The sequence below is a fragment of the Lygodium microphyllum genome, chromosome 9 (assembly GCF_053477565.2).
Source record: "Lygodium microphyllum isolate KBCC chromosome 9, Lygodium_microphyllum_v1.1.10, whole genome shotgun sequence".
Lineage (NCBI taxonomy): Eukaryota > Viridiplantae > Streptophyta > Polypodiopsida > Schizaeales > Lygodiaceae > Lygodium > Lygodium microphyllum.
This window is the reverse complement of record NC_141143.1, coordinates 61,146,933-61,170,237: the sequence shown is the minus strand read 5'-3', so window position 1 is coordinate 61,170,237 and position 23,305 is coordinate 61,146,933. Positions and strand designations below refer to the sequence as shown.

The 23,305-nt window shown below is 40.2% G+C and overlaps 1 protein-coding gene across 5 annotated transcripts in view; it reads left to right on the top strand.

The window, feature by feature from the left end:
• The window catches only part of LOC148031092 (Inositol monophosphatase family protein), a 144,800-nt gene that overhangs the window by 29,673 nt on the left and 91,822 nt on the right, over nt 1-23,305 (top strand). The gene's annotated exons all lie outside the window — the stretch shown is intronic.

Here is a 23,305-nt window from a genome sequence, read left to right as displayed (position 1 = left end):
TCACAGCGTGTATTCATAAAAAAAATAAAGCTTAAAGAAAATTCTATCAAAAGAAGGGCCAGATTCCAACAAAAAAGGCCTCACACCTCCCGCTTGCACACTCTGAGTCATTCTATATTCTCTCCCATCGACCTTAGTGTATGAATAGTCTCTATACATATATGTCTGAGAATCTCAGAAGTAGGGATGTGCTGCTCTCTATAGCCTCACTTCATCTTGCTTTTGCACCAAGTAATAATGATGCTAATAATCTCTCATTTATGACAATCTCATGCAGTCCACTCTTTCTGAGGAAATCCAGTGTTGGAATGGTTCTAATACTACAATCATTACAGAATTAAAGGAACAGTTGGTGATATAGAGAATGTGCTGATACTATGCCCTTTATGCCTTTTAGTGGGTCAATTTACAAGCATGAGATTGAATCAGCAATTCAAGTTATAAGAAGAGCCTACTATCTTTGTGTCACAGTATGTATTAATTGCATTTTCCCAAGGAAGTAAAAATTATATCAGAAGACATGTCAGAGCAATGAACACTACGAAGGTAGATACCTGGCTATTTTCTCACAGGAGATGCCAGGCTAACACAATAACCAATCTGGTGGTCCCTAGAGTGAAATGCCAAACCATACGAAGTGCCCCTAGGTGGAAAAAAGGGCCAGACTAACACAGGAAAGAGAGAACTGTAATAAGTGTTTGGACACACAAATAGCCGATAGTGTGGAAAACTGGCTGATCTGGAGGGTCAAAGTATGAAATGGGAACTCCTAAGATGGACAGAAGACAGGCCCTGGGCAAGGGCCAAATACCCTCATACAGAGCACTCAACACCCTCTCTTAGCAACATATTGGGGAACAAGAACCTGAATGGAGTTTTAGGGGCTCAAAAAATTGTGTACAATGGAATGAGGGGGTACAATGACGGCCCTCTCCAAGCTGAGGACAGGTGAAATTATGGTGGTCCAACGTGGGAGGTAATGCCTGAAGACATCATAATGTTTTCCTGCTTAGGGAGCAGCCAGCTTGATCTGCTCATCACAAACAAGATGGTAATTAACCTTCATGTGCTTGATTCTTGAATGGAAGACCAAGATGATGGTAGGCCGATCTTGGGAATGGCCTAACTTTTGAAGAAGCTGGTAAATAGGTTGAGGGTTGCATCATAACACCAGATTAGAAAATGTTTAGCTTAGTGTTGGCTAGCTATAGAAGGTATACAACCAACTTTTGATATCTCTAGTGACATCTGTAGCATCGAACCATCATCAAGTTTAACATTGGTATTTGGTGTCAAAATGGCAGTGGAAGAAGAAATGAACACATGAGCCAAAAGATGAAGAATCTCCCGGTAGAAGCAATGAACAAGATGCAAGATGGCAGCCCTGAGCAAGTGCAAGATACATGAGGAAGGGTGATGCAGAGTGAAAGGGATAGACCCACATTGTAGTATTCAGGCGAAAAAGCAAGAAAGAAGAAAGCACTAGGGTCTATATATAGAAAATCCTGAGTGCAGACAAAAATGTCTAGGTGGACTAAACATGTCCAACACCACAACTAGCCACAATGGACAAAAATAACCAAACTGACCACAAATAGACACTAAATGTTAGAGCTCCATAGCATTCTCCACCAACTCAGTGATAGGGGACACAAATAACCAAACTGACCACAAATAGACTGAATGTTAGAGCTCCACAGCGTTCTCCACCAACTTAGTGATAGGGTGCACAAGTAGGAGATGACGTACAATGTGTATCACTAACAACCCCTCTCAAGTCCTAAATGGGGCAGTGAACATGCCAGATCTGGGTAAAAGGCAGGGAACACTATCTCTAAGGGAGATCTGCCAAGGTTTGATTCTCAAGTCCCAAAGGAGTCTTATAGGTTGCCTCTATAGAGTTTGTGACTCCACCTCAATGGGAATCTGAGAATCATCTCTAATCAAAGTCATCGTGCCTAAATCTTGGGAAATACACCTGAACGCACAAGTAGAGAAGTGGGGCTCGAGAAGACATGGAAGGCTCGCATTCAATCATTATAAAATAACGGGCATGAAGGAAATGGAAACTCTAGAAAGAAACTCCCAAAGCAAATCACTGTAAGTCCTTGAGACAAAAATTTGTTACTGGTATCACCTGTGAGTCTCCACACATAGCAAGAGGAGTAATCTCATATGATGGGGATGAATAAGTTCAGTGAGGTGTGTACAGGCCATGAGAGTAAGCCAAAAAGTTCTCAGTACTGAGAAGAAATGCTAATGTCTTTTATGATCTTGAGTCCTAAGAACGATTTGGTGCAGACAACTTGCTATAATTTAGCAACCACACAAAAAAGGGTGGGGTTCTTTCCTAGAAGCTAACATAGGAAAGAGTTTCAAAGTCCATCTTATTTTAAATTGTGCTATAGATTAACTTCTATAGGTATTGGAGTGTCTACAATAGAGTAAGGTTTGAATAAGCTCGTAGAAGAGGATATCACGACTAGCCACCTGCGCTCACTTCTCAAGGACAAAGGATCAAGTCCTCAAAGCTCCTTGAGCACTAATACCATGTAGAAATTGCATGGCACAACAAAAAAAACCTGAGCAAGGAGTAGAGAAGAAGAAGTTATTGTACAAAGCGATTCTCCTGATCTCTTTCAGAATGCCTAGCAAGTCTTCAATCTCATTTGCCCCTTCATTCAGACTGTCAATTGGCCTTCACCCCCTTTGATGGAAATAGAAAACGCCCCAAATTCATTGATTTGTTGGTCCCTCCATCTGAATTTGACTAAAAAAAACTTCAGCCCTATTGAATCCAAGTCTTCGAGCTTCCAATCTCTGGCATGCTTCCCAAGGAGGCTGTTGCTAAACCCTAAATTCTGCTACAGATTAGGGTTTACAACGAAGAAATCTGAAATTTCTTAACCTTTGGTTATCTCAATGCTATAATCTTCCGAGCAAGGCTGTAGAAAGGCTGGGAGATGAGAGAGAATGCCGAGAAGAGAGAAAATTCAAACTTTCTTCACGAATAATTGAAAAAAATTAGTCATTTACTGTTGCTGCTCTGTCTCAACAGCTTGTAGATGCAAAGAATTGAAGAAAATTAGTCATTTATTGTTGTTGCCCTGTCTCAACAACCTGTAGATGTTGTCACCTGCTGTTGTTTGGTCTTCTCCTACCCTTGACTGCTCAAAAGGTTCTCCAATGGTTGCAAATCAAACCAGTAGCATCTTCTCCCTTTCTCTTGCAAGCTGAATATACTAAAATGCCTCTCTCTAGTCTCTAAAGATGTTTTTCAGTCTTGTATGGGCATTTTCGACAAGTAGCAATCTTCCCAAATGTTTTTTCCAGCATTATCCATAATTAAATATTAATTTTCAATCTCTAAATACTGAAAATTAATCTAATAATTATTTCGTTGTCCTAAAAAATAATTTGACTAGCCAATAATTAAATTGGCTAGGCAACTTTCATTCTCGAGTATCTTTGCACCATCTTTGACCATCAGATTAGCGTTAGGTACCATTAAATGCCACTTCTCTAGTGTCACTACAACTGACACTTATGGCCAAATGAATTACCTAGGCCAAGGATCGGCACTAGATACCACTAAGTACTTGTGCAGCATAAATTATAACAACTTTTGCCTTTGACATCACGTAATTTCCTTGGGTCTCTGGGTCGTAAATTTACTTTAACCCTAGTTACACCTCACATGTCCAACATTTACTTAACCATGGGATTAAAAATTAATCCACATGTTAAGTGAGCTTTCAAAAATACATGTTCTCATGACAGAAGGACAGTTGTCGAGAGAGCGGAACGCAATCTGATGGTGCCATTCGAGATGGGAAAGGAGATCACTAGTTGTCGAGGGAGTGAAGCATAGTCCTCAGATGCAAAGAAGCGGGCCATAGTACAAAACACAGTAATAGAACATGGCAATAGAATGCTAGAGTAAAACATGGTAGTTGAACGTTGTAGTAGAACGCCGCAATAAAACACATCAGTAAAATGTGGTAGTAGAACACCGCAGTAAAATATGGCAATAAAATGCTAAGTGGAGACAGATGTAAAAGCCACGAACAATAATGTGCTCCTTGCAGGGTATGAATGGCAGTGGAGAGGATGGAGAAGGGAGAGAAGAATGTGAAAGAGAGTGACAAAATGTCAAAAGGAATGAATGTGTGGGATGGTGGTGTGTAAATAAAGGGAGAGGCGGCCTATATATAGGCCTTAGCAATCTAGGGTGGCGCACCACTATGTAGGTGCCCACTAATTAAGTATCCGGAATGAGGATGCTAGCCCTTTTTGGGATTGTAAGTTTGAAACCCTAACTGAAGTGAATAAATTGAAGAAGCGGTTTTTTGATCCCCCCTCTCATACCCAAAAAGGGATGAAGAAAGAGGAGTGAAGAGAGGTAAGAGAATCCCTAAGATCCAAGATTTCCTTCTAAAAGGTAACATGTAGTAAGGAACAGTAGAGAGGCTAAATTGTAAAACCTGACTCTACCTCGAGAGAGAGGCCACTAGCTCCGTAACTCCATGCTGGAAGGAATTCAAAGGCCTCGTCACCAAGTCATGGCCGAGTATCCAAGGCCCCAATCTAGGTGGTACTTAAAGATCCTAGGTATCAATAGGAGAAATCATTGCTCAAAGACAGCCAACCCCAAAGAGTAAATGGTGGGTGAAAAACTTCATGATGAATAGGTACCCCCTTTCAGGATGGAGATGTACGGGCCCCTTCTGAGGTCAAAGAAGAAGGAGGAACCCTCATGGAGGGCAAAGACAGAACATCCCACTTGGAATCCCCCTTTGCGAGAGATAGGGAATCTAAAAACTCATGGATCACGAACTCCCAATCATTCGATGACGAAGAAAGTGCTGCCAGTTGAGCCTAAGAAGGTGTCTAGGGTACCAAAGATGTCAAAGAACTCCTACAGGCGGCCTCTCGAACCTAAGTAGTCGAGGGTGGAGAAAAGAGAGCCTCATGTTAAGCCAAGGGTGGGTGACAGTCATTGTCTCTCAATGGAGCGGACTCAGAGCCAAAGTAATGGAAGGTGTCGAACAACCACTCTCTCGGAAAGGAGCGGACTGACGAGCAAACGGTATCCAACAGTCACGGTCTCTCGATGGAGCAGACTATAGAACTGTGGGTTGTCGTGGGGGCAACCACAAAATCCTAGAAGCAATAGAAGAAACCTCCGTACTGCATTGCATTGGTCTCAAGGAGACCAAGGTACAAGGGTATCTTCCTTTGGCTTGAAAGGACTTAGTACACATTGGATATGTCTCATTGCCTTGAGCATAAAAATCTGAAAGCCAATGTAGAATAAACTTTGTGGTCCAGAAGGGAGAGATGGCACAATGAGTGAGTGCTTGGGGAAGACGCATATACTCTGGTGGTGTAGAAAGCAAAGGTTGATGTTGGTAACATAGGTGCTTGAAACGGCATTTCAGGCTGCCCCAAAAAATGGCAATAGATGATCCAAAATGTTTCGTGTTGGGAACACATTTCAAGACAAACATTTTGTGACAAGTAGGGAAGATCCCCCAATTTCGGGTTGTTTTGGTCATTTCGTCTCCTTGGGTGTAGTTTGCACCTGTTTTCCTCTATTCTCTGCTCTCATTTATTGCTGTTCATTCTTCTTAGCTGCTACTATTCGCTCCCCCTTGAAGATCTACTGCTATCTCTAGACCTAAATCCTAACTCCCTCGTCCTTCCACTGCTAATCATTTTCCTTTCCTATCCACACTATCTAAAGTTGTATTGCCTTAGTTTTGCAATTGTTTTCCCTCACATTTGGATAATGCAGAGTCACTCTTTAGATTAGGCAATATATTCTACACTACTTTGTAGACAATCAATGATAATTGGCACTTGCATGACGTTACATGTATTTATTTTTCATGTCACTATTTGATAAGTACTCTCCTTTTTGAGTCTATATGACATAGATGAAAATATGAGTCTATGACTATTCACTGTTGACATCATCACTCATGACATATTATAGTCTTTTCTATTAAGTTGTAAACCCTAATCTTAAAAATTTTTAAACTCATGCATTGTGATTTTACGAACTTTGGTAGTATCGTGTAGAATTGTCAAATCTCTTCCAAATTACATGTATACTATATATTGATGAGGAAATTAAGCATTTTGGTGTAAAGGTTCAAGTTACAACTGGTATTACCCCTTTATATTTGTGTAATATTAAAATATTTCTAGAAATAGACATAAAACCTATTTTCCCATTTTGTTGTTTTAGCCTCACGCCGAAACTTTGTTTCACAACTCCGAAACATGTTTTTGTTTCGCCGTTTTAAAAACTCCAAGCAACTATGGTCGGCAAGCATCGATGATGCGTCTAGTGATGTCACAATTACTAGTAGAAGCACCCAATGGTCTATCCATATGCCTATGGAGATGTCATAGGACCAGAGTGTCAACCTATAAAAGGGAGGGTAGGAGGGAGAATAAGAGAAGGGTATCTCCTATGCAAAGGATCTTCACGGCTCTCTAAGCACCTCTAGCTAATACCATGTCAGAATAAGAGGTATGCTCTTATACCATGTCAAAATATGCAACAAACCAAAGAGACATCAAGGTTTGTAGGGAGAAACATAGAGTGCATATGGCAAATACTAAGAGAAGAGAAACTCAGAAAACAAAGAAGAACAAGAATATGAAGCATTGAGTCATGCTATGTGAAGAAAAGTTGATACAGTGGAGTCAAAGCTCTGAAGATAATTGCACTATCTTGTTGTCCGAATCAAGTAGCACCCGTGGGAAATTAGTGTAGTGAAGGGAGCGAAACACACTCCTCTGGGCAGTGGGCTATTGAAGTAATCATTGGAAGGTTAAGAACAGTTGTCAAGGGAGCAAAATGCACTCCTCTAATGGCCTCGAAGACGAGAAAGGATATTACTAGTTGTCAAGGGAGTGAACCGTAGTCCTCAGATGCATGGCAAGTTGCAAAACATAGCAGTAGAGCACGGCAAGAAGTGGCCCAAGCTGCAAAACATAGCAATAGAGCACTGCAATAGAACGTTGTAGTAAACGTAGTAGTAGAGCATGGCAATAGAAAGTTGCAGTAAAATGCAGCAGTAGAATGTAGCAATAGAACATAGCAGTAGAATGTGGTAATAGAACGCCAAGTGGAGATGGATGCAAAAGCCACAAACCATAATGTCCTCCTCACAAGGTGTGGACAGTAGTGAAGAGAATGGAGAAAGGAGAGAAGAATGTGGGAGAGAGTGACAATGTGTTAGAAAGAATGAATGTGTAGTATGGTGGTGTGTAAATGAGGGGAGAGGTGGTCTATATATAGGCCCCGGTTGTCTAGGGTGGCACGCCACTATGTGGGCCCACCAATAAAGTAGCCAAAATGAGGGTGCCAGTCCTTTTTGGAACTATTAGTGTGAAATCCTAACTGAAGTGAATAAATTGAAGCAATGCTTTCTCAACAACACCTAGGACATAATCATATACAAACATAGGGGTTGATATGCTCCAATGTATCCTAAGTTTGTCATCTTCACCTTGTGGCCTTTCTTGATGGTTAGCTAGATCATTTGATGGAGGGCTATCAATTGTGGTGCAAGTTTATAAGTCCCCTTCTACTTGCTTTAAGGCAAGTAGCACTGGCAACCTTTCCAAGGAGGCTACCTAGTACTTTTGTTTCTCTCTAGAGCATATCCTTGTATACTAATGTGTGCCCATGGCATATTAGTGGCATTACAAGAGCTCTATTTTCTGTTATGCTGATGATTTTTGAGATCCTCACTCCAAAAGTCTCAAGACCAAGCTTCTTACAAAGTTTGCCTATGGCATGACCATGATGGAGAGAGATTTTTTTTCAATTAATCTTGGTGGTGAGTCTACTTGCTATGGAAAAGCCTATCATTGTGCTTTTATGTAGGAGCTTGTACTCTTAGAGAGTAGTATTATTGAGCAACTAGCCCACTCCGAGCTTATTGACCTTATACAAGGCTACCCCTTGTAAGGCCTTCCTTGGCACATCGAAGGTCTAGTGTGGAGGATTTTACCCTTCCATCTTTGAGACCCATTGCCATTGATTACCCTTATGTGATCGACAATTTTTTGATGCAGAAAAGGGATGGTTCATGGCATATGTGCATTGATTATCATGCTTTGAACAAGATCATGATAAAGAATCGCTCTTTGATTCCTTGGATCGATGTTGTTATATCATAGCTGAATTGATTTGAAAAGTGGGTATCATCAAATGTGCGTTAGATCGGAAGATGTGCCTAAGACAGCTTTTAGGATACCTTTTGGATTGTATGAGTGTCTTGTTATGCCTTTTGGACTTACAAATGCTCTTGCCACTTTTAATCGGATGATGGATTGTATCTTCAGGCCACATAGAGGATTTGTGGGCACTTTCTTTGATGACACGATTGTCTATTCAAAGAATGAGGCAGAGCATAGAAGACACTTGGACATTGTGTTCAATGAACTGTGGGAGCATAGGTTGGTTATCAATGACAAGAAAAGTGAATTCTTCTTGCATGAAATCCACTTTTTGGAGCATATTGTATCGGTTGATGGTATTCACATGGACCTTGCAAAGGTTGAGGTAATACGATCATGGCCGCCTTTGAGAAATGTGCATGAGATCTGCAACTTCTTGGGTTTATGTTTTTACTACAGAAAGTATGTATGCGGGTTTGTTGGAATTGCACCTCCATTGCATGCCTTGTAGAAGAAGGATGTGCCATTTAGATGGATAGGAGTGGAAATTTCAGCATTTGAAAAGTTGAAGGAAAATATGACTTTAGATTCTGTGCTTGTGTTGCTTGATCTAAGGAAGTCATTCATAATTCAATATGATGCATGTGATAACAACATTGGGACTGTTCTTATGCAGGACAACCGAGTTGTGGCTTATGAGAGCCGAATTATCCACGGTGTAGAAAAGAATTTGCAGGTCTATGAGAAAGAGCTCTTGGCTGTAATTCATGCACTGTCTACGTGGAAACATTATTTGTTGGGGGCTGATTTTACAGTACAGACAAACCATAAAACTTTGAGGTACTTTCAGACGCAGACAAAGTTGTCAAAGAAGCATATGAGATGGGTAAATTTTCTCTCTATGTTTCATTTTCAGATTGTACATGTTGATGGTAAAAAGAATGTTGTGGCTGATGCACTGCCACGTAAGCCACAAATTTCAGCCGTCAACATGGTTTATCACACTGAGTTGCATGTCATGAAAGAGCAATATGTTGTTGATTCGGACTTTGTTAATGCTTATGATCAACTTTGCAATGGTATAAGCATGAACACTTTGTGCTAAGAGATGGATTTCTAAGAATACATGGACGACTATGTGCTACAAAGTAGTTAAGGCCGAGAGTTATCATTGAAAGTCATGCTCCTCCATATGCAGGACACAAAGGTATTGATGCCACGGTCAAGGTAGTGGAGCATTTATTTTATTGGCAGGCGTGATGTAGAACAGTTTGTTAAGACATGCATCATATGTCAAAAGGTAAAGCATGATAGGCATAAGATGCCAAGTTTGTTGCAGTCCTTGTCTATTCTAGATAGGCCTTGGCAAAGCATCGCAATGGACTTTATTTTTGAGCTTCCTAAGACACCTACAGGGAATGATGGGATACAGACTATCATTTGCAAGTTTAGCAAACAAGTCCATTTTATTCCGGTGAGGAAGAAAATAAAGGGGCAAATCAGATTGAAGACTTGCTGGTCATTTTGGACAAGAAGGGAAGTAGGAATACTGAAAGGGATTGGGAGAATTGCTTTATACAACAACTTCTTCTTCGGTTAAGTTAAAGAAATATCGAAAGGGGCACCAATTTTGGGGTCAACAGGGTGTCCATTGTCCAGATTGTAAGTTATTTTGCATTTCTCAGTTTTGTAATAAATGTTAGTGTAATAACTAAGTTGTAATCTGGGAATTACTACCCATCCATGGAAGGAAGGCAAGTTACAGATTCACCTTCCAGTGATTACTTTGATAGCCCACTACTCGAAGGATTGCATTTCCCTCCCTTCATTGCGTTGATTTCTCGTAAGTGTTGCTGCTTGATTCAGATAGGACAACATAGTTATCGTCAGAGCTTCGGCTCCATTGTATCAACTTTTCTTCACATAGCATGATTCAGTGCTTCATCATCTTGTTGTTTTTTGTTTTTTGAGTTTCTCTACTCTCTCTCACTCTTTGCCGTATACACTTTGTGTTTCTCCTTGCAAACCCTACTCTCGCTGGTTCATCGCATATGTTGACATGGTATAAGAGCATATCTCTTATTTAGATAGATGTAAGGGTTGTGAGTTGGAATAGCTCATACTTCTCTCTGACCTAAGGCCGAGCTCTCATAGTGAGGCACCAACACCACATGCTCAAAGGATGATCTCCAAATAAGGTTGAGCACTATCAAGCAAACATAGTGAGTCAAAGCCAATTACGAAAATTAAAAGTACTTGGAAATGAAGATTTCCATCGATGTCCATCTAGAAAAAGGAAGGATAAGTCAAGTCAACAAATCTTAACTAGCTAAAGCCTAAAAAGTGCTCTAGCTGATTCCATAAGGGAATGAGGTAGCTATGCTCTCCTCTTGGTACTCCATACTATTAAGATGGATGGGTCTTGCATTATGGTAAACTAGATGAAGTTGTTGCACTTGTAGAAGAGAAAGGTTAGGATAACAAGGCAAAGAGGCTTGTTGTAGTTGATGAAAGTATAGGCATGACAGGCTCAGATCACTCTTATTAAATGCCACCAATTGGGGCCAATGACTTGGGGAAAGGTACTAAAGACTAGCTATGTATGAAGACAAGCATGTCAAACAGTTGCATTTGCTGGTTAGTCAAAGGGAGAGAGAGCTCAAGGATGTGGAATAACCACACATAACTGTTGATCATTGAAGAAAGGCCCAAAGGCGTGTAGAGTAGACATCCATATAATTGGGACATAAAACATAGCTATAGATCCCCCCTCTGAAGTCCTCTTTGCAACCTTTTAAAGGAGACCATGGAAGACTCGTGTGAAGTAGGAACCATATTGCCATGTCAATAATTTAAGCCATTGAGAAAGAGTATCTGTTGATGCATACAGGATTGTTAGGTACGAAAGGTATGATATGGTATGGTACGATAAAATATGGTACTAATTGGTACCTTAGGATTTTATAAGGTACACTACGATATCAATACGAAAGAAAAACAAAAACTTGGTCATTTTGGATTATTGATAATAGAACACATGTTTAGAGCTAAAGTAGTAATGTCACTTAAGTTAATAGGATGAATACATGAGGGTAACAAGGCAAAACCTCATGTGCAAATGTGCAACGTGCTACTAGAACGCAGATGGGAGTGTATATGTAATATATCATATAACAAAGCGAAGTGTAGTGTGGATGGACAAAGAGGCTCTTCATTCTTTTGAGAGAGAGAGAGAGAAATGAAATGAAATGATATATTAACGTCTACAAAAGACCAAAATGACCTATGAGATCATGAGTTACAATCATGTGTATGATGGTACAAGTGTTTGGGAAAAATATGTAGCACAAAGCAAAATAAGAAAGGAAACTAACTATGGCTATGTATAAAACATAGAGCTGGTCAAGTTCAAGCAGAGATCTCTATGGCATTAGAACATGTTTGAATCAAAGGTAGTTATGTCTTCTAAACATAGGAGTCACGAAACTCAAGCCATCATGTACTCTGGTAAAATAGATGTCTAGGCATGGACAAAATCCAAAGTGTCCCAAGATGAAATTGAAACTTTCCAAGTAGCAGATAATGAAAGAAAGGATCCAACATGTATGCTAACCATTTGAGTACAACACAGGGTAGTGAGTGTGCCATGAGGACATGAATTTTTATTGCTTTGCTTAGCATTAAAAGTTAATTAAATGTACTAATGTGAGTTACACATGTGAGGTACAAGTCAATTATTTCACAGTGTGGGACCTAGGACCTTGAGATATCAATAGGTCCCAAAAGCAAAAGTTGTAATTAGTTATGCTTGATAGGTACTAGGCGGTTCTCGATGTCAGATTTTGGGCCTAGACCAATTTATTGGCCACTAATGTCAGTGTTGACATTAGAGACTAGGCATTAATTAATAAATTAATACCGATCTAAGGGTCAGTAATTTCTTAGGATACTTGGAAGACAAATTGGCCTAGCCAATTTAGTTATTGACTGGTTAAATTAATTATTTGAATACTAGAGTAATTATAAAACTAATTTTGAGAATTAATATTTTGAAAATTAATTTAATAAGCTAGATAATAATGGAAAATGAAATTAGAAGATTGTCACTTGGCAAAACTTGTCTATGCAAGTGGGTAAAACGTTTTTAGGGGTTGATGGAAGTCTATTTGAGCCATTGTGAGAGAGGAGGTTGTTAGTGGTGCGCAGATCGGACGCAGGTAGCTCACGTAGTGAATTCCCAAAGGTCCCCAAGAACAAAGTACTCTACTTTTTAGCACAAAAACCAATGTAAAAACAAGCACGACATGAGACAAGAGACAAATTGGGTTGAATCTCCCCCATGCCTTGTGTGAGCGCTTCACAAAGCATGTATTTAATGTATATTTCCAATCTTTATGCTCAAAAATAGCCCAATTACAAAAATATGACAAGCTTTTAGCTTTTGAGTTTGCTTTCTACCAAAAATAGGAAAATAAAGCTAATGGACGGTGCCCATAGTGTCTGGCACGCCCAATCTCAATGTCCAAATAGAAATAACATATCCAGGCGCATAAGCGCATACAAAATAATAATAAATAATCGATGTCTCTATAGACATAACAAAATATAGGCGTGGCGCCTATCAAAATATAGTCCAAAGAGTCGAAAACCCGCTAGACTCCAATGCTTTCCTCCGCCACTGCTGCTATCTCTACACATCAACTGAAGCATTCACAATCGTTAGTAAAATAACACAATTAAACCGACAAAAGTGAATACCTAGCAGTCTTCAGCTACATAAATAAATCAACTGGTTAGAAATAAATCCTAACCTTAATTTATTACGAGTGCGCACTCTAAACTCATAAACGTTTATTAATTTAATATGCATTTTGCGGAATCACCCGCTATGGAACACACTAAATTAATGAAACGCCCGAAAAGGACAGGCGTCCCCATCAACTTCTCGCACAAAGAATCCTCTTTGCGTATGAGCCCCAGTCATCTAAGTTTACGGAATCCACCGTAAAACCTCACGGAATCCACCGTGGAATATGCCTCTTGGCATCATACCCCCGGGGTGGGATAGCAATTGACCTCAATTGCTATTAGCTCAATGTGGAGCTAACAGAGTGGGGAAAGCATTTAGGTCTCTAACGTGCATCCATTGTGCTTCTTCTACAGGATGGTTCTTAAATTTTACTAGATATCTAGAATACGTTCGGCCAGTTCTAGTGGTCATGTAGTCAGTGTCTATAATGGCTTCTGGTTCAAGTATTTCAGTCTCTTCTTCTAGTAAAGGTGGGTTTTCATAGACAGGGTGGATAGGTAATTGTCCTCTAAATGGTCTCAATAAACTAATATGAAAGGTATTATGAATTTTCCAATGTGATGGCAGTTCTAACTTGAATGCATTGTCATTAATCTTATGAATGATTCTAAATGGTCCGTAGAATCTAGGGGCTAATTTGACAACTGGATGTCTATCTACACTTTGCAGTCTACGCTTTTCTATTCTAAGCCAAACATAATCATCAACTTTGAAATTCATGGCTTGTCTTTTCTTGTTGGCTTGTTTGGTATATGATTGTTGGGCTTTAGCAATCATATCCTTTACTTCATCAAAAATAGTGTTATGCATAACAGCAATATCATCGGCACTTTGTATTCTATTAGACAAAGATGCAACAGGTGTAGATAATCTATATCCATAAATAACTTCGAAAGGTGCTTTCTTTGTAGATGTGTGCGGTGTATTGTTATATGCAAACTGTAATAAATGCAAATGAGTATCCCATGTCTGAGGTTTAGAGATAGTATATGCACGTAAAAGATCTAAAATAGTGCTATTTGTGGCTTCTGTTTGTCCATTTGTTTCTGGATGAAATGTAGATGAAAAATCAATCTTTGTGCCTAGATTTGCAAACAGTGTAATCCAGAAATTATTACAAAATCTAGAATCTCTATCTGAAATAATCACTTTCGGCAATCCATGGTTAGTAAAAACAGTTTTCAAAAATAACTGTGCTGCTTGTGATGCTGTTAAAGTTTTCTTACATGCAATGAAATATGCTTGCTTACTAAATCTATCTACAATTGTCCAAATCATGTCATGGTTAGATTTAGTATTTGGTAAGCCAGTAATGAAATCCATAGATATATGTTCCCAAGGTTTAGATGGAATAGATAAAGGGATTAATAATCCATACTGTTTACCATGATGTCTTTTTATTCTTTGACAAATCAGACATTCAGAAACAAAATTAGACACATCTGCATCCATATGCGGCCAATAAAAATCTTCAGTTAACATGCGTAATGTAGAAATGATACCTCTATGACCTTGATATGGGAGACAATGAATTTCATTCAAAACAAAAGATCGGAATGGAATAGTAACACACAGTCTCTTTTCAAAGAACATGAATCCATCATTATATGACAATGAATCAACAGAAATGAAATTATTTTGAACTAATTTTTGCCAATCAGAATGAAAAGTAATATCCTAGTGATATGTGTTTTTCATAGCAATCAAAGAATCAAAAGATATGATAGAAATGTTATGAATTGCAGGTCTTCTACTCAATGCATCGGCAACTACATTTTCTTTTCCAGGTTGGTATTGAATGATAGGATGGAAACTTTGAATGAATGAAGCCCATTTGATATGGCGGTCAGAAATTTGGGGCTGGCTAAGTAGATGTCTAATGCTTTGCTGGTCAGTCTTTATCATGAATTCTGAACCCATTAAATAATGCTTCCATTGTTTCAATGCTTGGACAACTGCTAAGAGTTCCTTGTCATAAGTGGAATATTTGAGCTCAGAGGGTTTCAGCTTAGAACTAGAATATGCTATTGGATGGGTGTCTTGCATTAGCACGGCTCCTATTCCTGATCCGCTAGCATCAGTCACAACTAAAAAGAATGGTCTATTAAAGTCAGGCAATTGTAGGACAGGGGCATTGGTCAATGCACGTTTAAGTAAATCAAAGGATTTCTGCTGGTTTTCAGTCCATTGATAAACAATACCTTTCTTAAGAAGTTTGGTCAGTGGTAAAGCAAGTAATGAGAAATTACGTACAAACTTCCTATAGAAACTAGCAAGACCAAGGAATGAGCGTAATTCATGTACATTTTTAGGAATAGGCCAATGCAATATTGCGTCAATTTTCTTAGGATCAACTTTTATTCCTTCTTTTGATACAATATGACCTAGATATTCTATTTCTGTCTTAAATAATTCACTCTTGTCAGGATTTGCAAACAATTGATTTTCTTTCAGTAATTGAAAAACTAATGATAAATGCTCATAATGCTCTTTTTCACTTTGACTGAATACTAAAATATCATCAAAGAAAACAATCACACAATACTGATATTTTAGAAAAATACGGTTCATCATTCTACTGAAAGTGGCAGGTGCATTAGTTAATCCGAATGGCATAACTAAGAATTCGTAATGGCCAAACTGTGTCCTGAATGCAGTCTTAAATATGTCGGATCTATCTAACCTCACCTGATGATATCCAGATTTAAGGTCAATTTTACTAAATATAGAAGATCCTTGCAGTTTGTCCATAAGGTCATCAACTCTAGGTATAGGATACCTATTCTTTACAGTGATCTTGTTTAATGCTCGGTAGTCAATACACATCCGATAAGTATTATTCTTTTTCTTGACTAGGAGCACAGGTGCACCGAATGGGGAACTGCTAGGTCGAATTAAACCTCTATTTAGTAATTCTTCTACTTGACTCTGGATTTCTTTTTGCTCTATTTGATTGTGCCTATATGGGGCTTTGCAAGGTGGTTGTGTGCCAGGTATTAGGTCAATCTTATGATCTTCTGGACGTGATGGAGGTAAACCTGGTGGTAGGTCTTCTGCAAAACAATCCTTAAAATATGCAAGAAATTCCTTGTGCCTAGGATGCATATGAGTTTCTTTTGCGTGCAATTCATTCACCCAAATGAGATATGATTTAGTGTTCTTACGTAGTGCACGTTTTGCTTGAGTATGCGAAAGCAGTGGAAACATATGAGATGCATGCATACCAAATAATGTAATAGATTTTCCTTGAAAATTAATATTCATTGTGTGTGTGGAATAATCTATATTGGGATTATGTTGGTGTCTCCATGGCATTCCTAGAATAATGTCGCTAGACTGTAATGGGACAACTAAGAAATTTCTTCTTTCAATATATGGACCAATTTGAATTTCTAAATCTTGAACTTCTTGTGTGCCATTGTACCTAGTGCCTAAAAATGCAGCTTTTATGCGATAATGCGTAGGTACTGTATGCAATTTCAATTCCTTTACCAATTTTGCTGAAATAAAATCATGCGTACTACCGTCATCATGCAATATAATTCTTTCTTTTCCATGTACCATACATTTCATAGTCAATAATGAATGTGAAGTAGGCATACCTGGTAAAGTGTCGGAAGTAGTAGTAGGATCATCTTCTTCTTCAGTGAAATCCGGCATATCCTTATGCTCGTCTTCGTCCATAGCTCCAAGGTAGTTGATATGTGCTGATGGCTTCTTTGAATGACAATTTGCTGCGAGATGGCCTGGCTGGTGACACTTGTAGCATACGATGGGCTTGGCTTTGGTCACATTATTTGCAATGGCTGGGAGTCTGGGTATATTTGGATTTGCTTGCTGGATAGGCTTAGGATTTGGATTGATAGTGGATGGTAATGCATGTGGTTTAGGCCAATTCTTGCGGAAAGATGGTGATGTAAAACGACCTGGATTAAACCTTCTGAAATTGGAATTGAATTGTTTAGATCCATAATTACCGTTTGCTTGGAATGGTTGTGGTCGTCGATCTCTTCCACGTAACTTATCTTCAGTGTCGTGAGCTAAGGAGATGGCATCTTCAAGGGTAGTAGGCTTGAACATATTCACCTCAGCGTAGTAATGTCCAAGAAGTCCAGACATGTACTTCCGCTTATGTGTTGTCTCTGGTACGTCTTCAAGCATGCGTAGCTGTAGGAGTGCATTCCAAAAACGCTCTGTATACTGTGGAATAGGCTCACGATCACGCTGTTGGAGTAAATCCCATTGCTTGATAGCCTTCTCATGAAATTGCGGTGGTAGAAAATTTTGCATGAACTTCTTCTTGAAATCTTCCCATGTAGCAGGACATTCTATGCTCTTGCGGACGACAGTCCACCAAAGTGATGCTCTATCTATCAGATGATTAGTAACACACTTGATTTTATCTTTCTCAGGATAAGTTTCCTCATGGAAATAGTCATCAAACTGGCTAATGAATGATAAAACAGTCTTTCCTTCTCTTATGCCATTGAAAGTACGAAACTTGAAACTTCGTTTACTTATCTTGGATTCCTTGCGAATGGTTTGTGCTTCAAGAGTGGCGTCGATGGTACGGCGAATCAGATCTTCAGCTTGAGGTTCTTCTTTGTCAGTGGACGCTCCTTGTAGCTTTGTCAATTGCGCTTGCAAGGCTTGCCTAGCTCTTCGCTCTTCTTCCAATTGCAGCATGATAAGATCCAGCTTTTGTTCCATGGTAGGCTCGGGTAGGTCGTCTTCAGCCATAGGATCATCCATATGTGGGGTAGTTATCCTGTAAAACTCAACAAACCTTTCTCACTCAAAATCAGTTAGCGGGATGAGCGTAGCTCAAATTTGGGGTTACAAGGCTATGTATTTTTGGGTATTTTCTTCTTCAATTTTCAGAAATTCTGAAATATTTCTGTCTCCGTTTGCTGAAAGTACTTCAACGAACTTACAGATAGGTAAAACAGCTTGCTGCGAACAACTTTCCAGTTCAGAGTTTTTGCAAACGAACAAGTCTTCTATGAGTTTTAAGCACTAGTCAGTTCTGATTTAGTCTGACTTGCAGAGTTGCAGACTTAACAGACTTGCAGGGTTGTGAACTTGTTGGACTTAGCCGATTTGCAGGACTTGCAGGACTTGATTCCAAGTGACTTGCTGATCTTGACTTCTGGAGTGCGTGACTGAGAGTTTGCAGACTTGTCTGCCTTCACTGACTTGCAGAGTATGGAGGGACTTAAGCTTAATTAGTTAAGCTTAAGCTTAATAAGCTTAAGAAAGAGGCCGCCGTTTCTGATCGTGAAGGGGGGGGGGGGGGGGCGTTTTTTTTTTAAACGCGGAATTTTCGGGGGTCCTCCTCTTGCCACGACTTGACGATTTGAAGCTTAGGCTTCTCTTAAGCTCTTAAGCTTTGTAATTAAGCTTTTTAATGAAGAAGATTAGAGCTTTCTCACTGTTTTTTTCAACGACTTGAAGAAGAGAATTGATGAGTGGTCCTCCGCCGACAGAGAGTGGTCCTTCGCGATCTGACAGTGGAAATAGGGGTTCTTGATCGCCAGAAGTCTGCCTGTATCGACGGTTCGCGACGAGATTGACTGTAGAGGCCGTTTGTTCCTGGAGCTCCGCCTTCGCCCGAGATTGGTAGCGATTGGAAGCCCTTGATCTCTGCTCCGCTCTGATACCACTGGTGCGCAGATCGGACGCAGGTAGCTCACGTAGTGAATTCCCAAAGGTCCCCAAGAACAAAGTACTCTACTTTTTAGCACAAAAACCAATGTAAAAACAAGCACGACATGAGACAAGAGACAAATTGGGTTGAATCTCCCCCATGCCTTGTGTGAGCGCTTCACAAAGCATGTATTTAATGTATATTTCCAATCTTTATGCTCAAAAATAGCCCAATTACAAAAATATGACAAGCTTTTAGCTTTTGAGTTTGCTTTCTACCAAAAATAGGAAAATAAAGCTAATGGACGGTGCCCATAGTGTCTGGCACGCCCAATCTCAATGTCCAAATAGAAATAACATATCCAGGCGCATAAGCGCATACAAAATAATAATAAATAATCGATGTTTCTATAGACATAACAAAATATAGGCGTGGCGCCTATCAAAATATAGTCCAAAGAGTCGAAAACCCGCTAGACTCCAATGCTTTCCTCCGCCACTGCTGCTATCTCTACACATCAACTGAAGCATTCACAATCGTTAGTAAAATAACACAATTAAACCGACAAAAGTGAATACCTAGCAGTCTTCAGCTACATAAATAAATCAACTGGTTAGAAATAAATCCTAACCTTAATTTATTACGAGTGCGCACTCTAAACTCATAAACGTTTATTAATTTAATATGCATTTTGCGGAATCACCCGCTATGGAATCACCCATGTACACACTAAATTAATGAAACGCCCGAAAAGGACAGGCGTCCCCATCAACTTCTCGCACAAAGAATCCTCTTTGCGTATGAGCCCCGGTCATCTAAGTTTACGGAATCCACCGTAAAACCTCACGGAATCCACCGTGGAATATGCCTCCTGGCATCAGTTAGAGAGTAAGGAGAGGCTACTGATGTGATTTGAGGCCACTAGCGATCAGTCCTACAGCTTGTGATAATAGTTTGGAGCTCTCATGGAGCAGATGACAATAGTCTAAGGTTCTTACGGTGCAGATGATAGCATAGAAGAGGGAGTAGTCTTTTTGGTAGTCCTTAGCTGTAGGTGACAACTTCGGCTGTTTGGGCAGGGAAGCTGTAGCTTCTCAAGGTCTCTCATGATGAAACTCTAAATTTTTTTCTCTCTCTATAGTATTCTCTCTCATATCCCAACCATCTCTCAAGTTATCTCAGCATTTTTCAACAATTTGAGCTATTAGAGGAAGAGATTTCAGTCAATCTTTGTTGCAAGCCCTAATTTACAGTAGAAATTAGGGTTTGATAGCCATATGGGGATGCATACTCAGAATTAAGGGCCTAGGACTTGAGTTTCTATAGCTGAAATTGAGGAATTTCAGGAAGAGTCAAGAGACTAGTCAGCCAATATCAGATTTGGGGTTGAATTTGTCTTTCAAAGAGCAGGGTGAATGTCAATCTTCAAGAAAACCAAGGGGGAAATTGGTTTGAAGGCTTGCTGGTTAGTTTTGACAACAAGAGGTACTTGGATTAGCAGAGGAGATTAGAGGATCTCAGTTGTACTTCTTTCATTTGCGATATAAGATAAAGAAATAATGCAAGGGGTGCTAGTTTTGGAGCCAAGAGGGTGTCCAATGTCTAAGATTAAAGTGGTAAAGTGTACATTTTCAGTTTATGTGAATTTTATGCTTGCTGTAATTAGTGTTAAATCGGGTTATTTACCACCCTATCTAAGAAGGCTGCTTTCATGGTTCCATCATTGGGATACCATCAACTCCCTTGAATTGGTCGGGCCGATGCACCTGATTGAAGGTCAAAAGCTTTGCTCTAGTGCTGAAATTGTATTCAGCTGAGAATTACAACAAGAATGTCTTGAGATAGCTTGATGGGATCAAGAAGGGATGATTGGGTTATTTACCACCCTATCCAAGAAGGCTGGTTTCATGGTTCCATCGTTGGGATACCATCAACTCCCTTGAATTGGTTGGGCCCGATGCACCTGATTGAAGGTCAAAAGCTTTGCTCTAGTGCTGAAATTGTATTCAGCTGAGAATTACAACAAGAATGTCTTGAGATAGCTCGATAGGATCAAGAAAGGATGATGCCTCTCAATCTGAAAATTCTCGAAGTGTTGGGGAAAATGCAATGTTTGATCTTGGACAAAGCACACAATATGGATAGTGTTGGGTTTGACTCACACCTATGCTCAGAGAGGAGTGTGGGTAATTCGCGGTAGGACACTAGGGCACTTTTTGCTCTCCTAATAAGAGGATTTTCTCCCTAGTTATATTATCTTTTTTTTATGTGCTTATGTTGCACAGTTCGGGCAGTTATCATATCTTACATCTCTTGGGTGTGAACACACATTAACAATCCTAAGATTTAAGGATTGTACTTTGTACTTTCATTACACTTTTTGATAATTGCATTGGGAATCGTGCTGTGTCTTCACTCTCACACTCCTCATTGTCAATTGTGTACTCTCAGCTAAGCTTCGATCCTCCATATCTCTCACATTTGGTGTCAGAGCAGAGATTCAGCTCAACCTCTCGCCCTGTCCATTCCTGTACCAGCAGCAGCATCGACACTCGGATCTCAGCTAAGCTGCCCCTTGGTTCAGTTGTTGCCAATGTCGTCTCCTCTAGCCTCGATTGCAAGCTTGTTAGGTTCACCTCCAGGTAGCGCTACCATTGCATACCCTGTAGCTCGTCAGCATGGGCGCCGCGCTGCTGGTTGCCCAAGCTCTACCAGCTTGTCCACCGGTGCCACCAGTTTCACAAGCCCACCAGCGCTGTCTGCTTTAGCTTCTATGCCACCTGTGGCGCTGGTCTGTGCCACCACCTGCTACACCTGCAGGTGGTGGCATAGACCTGCCAGCGTTGCCTGCTTCAGCTCTTATGCCTCCTGTGGTTGGTCTGTGCCACCACCTGTAGGCATTGCAGGTGGTAGTGCAGACCCCCTAGTCTAGGAGCTGAAGCAAGCCCGCCACTGCTGTGTGCTTCAGCTCTTATGCCATCTGCGAATGGTCTGTGCCACCACCTGCGACGCCTGCAGGTCTGCCCCCAGCTGCCAATGCAGTGCCCTGGTCGCCTGCGTCTTTGCATCGTGGCTTGCTCCCTCTGCAATGCCGCTTGCTCTAGCTCCAGTTGGTAGCTGTGCCATCAGTGCAAGGCCCACCAACGTCTCCTCCTATAGCTCGCCTCTTGCCGGTCGTTTCATCAACTCAGCATAAGAGGTTTTTAAAAAAACACATTTTTTAAATTCAAAAATTTGAATTTCAGCAAGGGGCTTCTTTTTGCCTGGGCAGTCTTGTGTCTTGGACACACTTCTGGCAGGAATTTCTTGGGAAGTGAGCCAAGAAATTTGGGGCTTTTTGGTTTACTGCAGGCATTGACACATATACTACACATTCAGTCTGAAATAGACTGAAATTGTGCATTTTGGACAACAAAACTTTGGGGCTTTGCATTGATTGTGTTGCTGAGCACTATTTGTGCATTGGAGAGCGTGTACATTGGACAGTTTTTGACAATTGACAACGTATTGTGTGCTGTAATTTCTGGAAATTTCCAGATTCCCAGGTTGTTTCAGCTTAAACTCTTGCTCTTGTGCTCTTAGAAACAATTACATTTGCTATGGCCAATCAGGGACAGAGTGATGTATCCATATATGTATCCAAGGAGGATAGATTGGATGGCAATAATTATTCTCTATGGTCTTTCACGATGAAGAATGTGCTCATTGCAAAAAACTTTGGGATTATGTTAGTGGTGGAGAAGTTTGTTCGGGAGTTGTGACTCCTACAATACCTTCTCCAAGAGGATGTGGTCAAAGGCCTTCTCCAACTCAGCCACTTCCCTAGAGATCAGTAGCACAAAAGGCTTGGAACACGTGGGATGCTCAAGCATTGTCACTGATTGCATTGGCAGTTCAGCGGTCTATAATCCTACACTTGCAGTCTGCAGCTTCTTCACGTGAAGCATGGCTTACATTTGAGTAGATGTTTGCTAGAAAAAATGAGACCTCCATCTCTTTCTTGAAGAAAGAGCTGGAATTTGAAGATGGATGAAGGTGATTCCATGCAAGATCATCTTAACAAAATTCAAGACTTGTGTGAGTAATTAATGAATGTAGATGAGTATTATTTGGATGCACAGTTGATCTCTACTACTATGAATTCTTTGTCGCACTCTTATTTGGCCTTTTCTATGACCCTAAATCTCACCATGAGAATTTCTTTGCAGCCACTTACTTTTCTTTAGTTGGTTAGTTTGCTCTCCTAGAAGAAGAGCAAACAAGAAAGAAGAGTGGGGTGGATGTAATAGCCTTTGAACAGGCTTTTATGTCAAGGTAGAAGGGCAAGGGGTGCTAGTAAAAAAATGTTCCATAGAGTTCTGGAAGTTCAGGTACTTCACAGAGCAACAAGAAACAGGGGGGAATGCAAGCCAAGAAGGGCAAGTGCCACGATTGCAAGAAGCTAGGTTATTACATCATGGAACATAAGAAGCGCATAGCCAAGGAGGAGGAGTTAGGGATGTCTGTTTTTGAAGCACCTTCATAGAGTCTGCATCTTTTGTTGTACACTGTGACTACTGTTTCTACACTTGCAGTTATGGATCCTCTTGGGCTGATAGAGCATTTAGCTCTACTAAGGGTGCTAGCACTTGGTTCTTTGACAGTGG